The following is a 1,588-nucleotide window of genomic DNA, read 5'->3' as shown; positions in this document are numbered from 1 at the left end:
ATTATTGGCGATGATGTGGCGCAGACAAATAGCGAAATTCTCCATGACACGCTGAAGTGTCGGAATATCGATGCTGTCGATGACCTCCTGAGCGGCTGTTTTCAGCGCAGCGATGGTTTTGGGGTTATTGATGTAATCCTTGTTTCTAATATAGTACCATAAAAAGGTGTCGCATGCCTTCAGATGGCCTCTGGTACCCCACAGACAGAATGATGCCTCCAAAGCGCTCCTCTAGGACATCGAATACTATACTGTTTCGATGGGGTAGAGCCCTATCTTGTATGAGCCATATCTTGTCGTAATCATAGTCACTTTGCATAATGGAGATGAAATAACCTTCCAACACCTTCAAGTACCGTTCGGTAGTCACAGTGCTAACAAGAAATATCGCACCGATTATTCCGAGACTGGGCATTGCACACCACACAGTCACCCGTTGAGGGTGAAGAGACATCTCGATCACGTAATACGAATCCTCAGTTCCCAGTCCCCCAAATGCACCGGTGTTGCTTATTGATGAACCCATCCAAATAAGATGGCCGACAACAACAACACGCGTGAGTATACACTTACTAATTCTCACCGTGCCCTGCGGCCAATCGTCCGGTTTGAACGTCCTAACGCAAACAGTTGGAGTTACAACAATTTTATTTCATCTAGTTCAATAACTGTCATCCTTTACAAGCGACCTGGAGTAACAAATCGAGAGAGAGGAATGTAACTAGGTTCAGACGAGTGATAGCTCAGGGACTTGTAAGAGACTGTACTTTACCCAAACAGCAACCCCTGTGCAGTGCATCCGCCACAGCAACTGTATGGTGACGTCATTACAGCCTATGTGTAAAGTGGTACGGAAGATTTCTGACCGGCCAAGAAAGTAACTGTCAACCTCATAACGCAAATTCCTAAATACAAAATAAAGTAATTCCAACACACACAGTCAAACATCGCAGCGTGTGTTATGGACCAATGGCAGATACGTCTGTACTTCCTTACATTCGTAAAAACTTGGTCATCTGTAAAAGGGAAGAGAGCACAATGTTGAACATGCCTCCACTAGAGAGACAGAAATAAAGACGAAAAGTCTAATTACACAGCGTAGAAAACACCAATGTAATAAAGGAGTAGCAAAAAGCTTAGCGATAAGCTTAACATCAAAATCATGGTTCTCCAAGCAGATTCAGTTAAAGAATCGTGCTAACTTGTAAGCATAATAACTCATGAAGGACGAAGCAAGAGGGACATAAAAACCTATTAGGTCTTGAAAATGGGCATTTCTGCCCAATAGAAGCATGGTACTGCAAAAATCGTCTTAATCTGAGGAAAACATTCTGAGTGTATGCGTTAGGACAGCATTGGGTGGTATTTATTATCATTATCATTATTATTGTAATTTTATTAGCATGCTCCATTACATTGGGTAATACTTCGTGCATTGTCTGGTAGTGAATCATGGACTGTGTAAAAACCAGGAAAGAAGAAAGTCAAAGCATTTGAGATGTGGTGCTTTCGAAAGATGTTGAAAATTGTGTGACTTAATAAGATGAGGAATAGGGTGTTCTCTTCAGAGTCGGAGAAGACGGGACGT

The sequence above is a fragment of the Schistocerca cancellata genome, chromosome 6 (assembly GCF_023864275.1).
Source record: "Schistocerca cancellata isolate TAMUIC-IGC-003103 chromosome 6, iqSchCanc2.1, whole genome shotgun sequence".
Classification (NCBI taxonomy): Eukaryota; Metazoa; Arthropoda; class Insecta; order Orthoptera; family Acrididae; genus Schistocerca; species Schistocerca cancellata.
The sequence above is the reverse complement of the archived record's forward strand: the minus strand, read 5'-3'. Positions refer to the sequence as shown.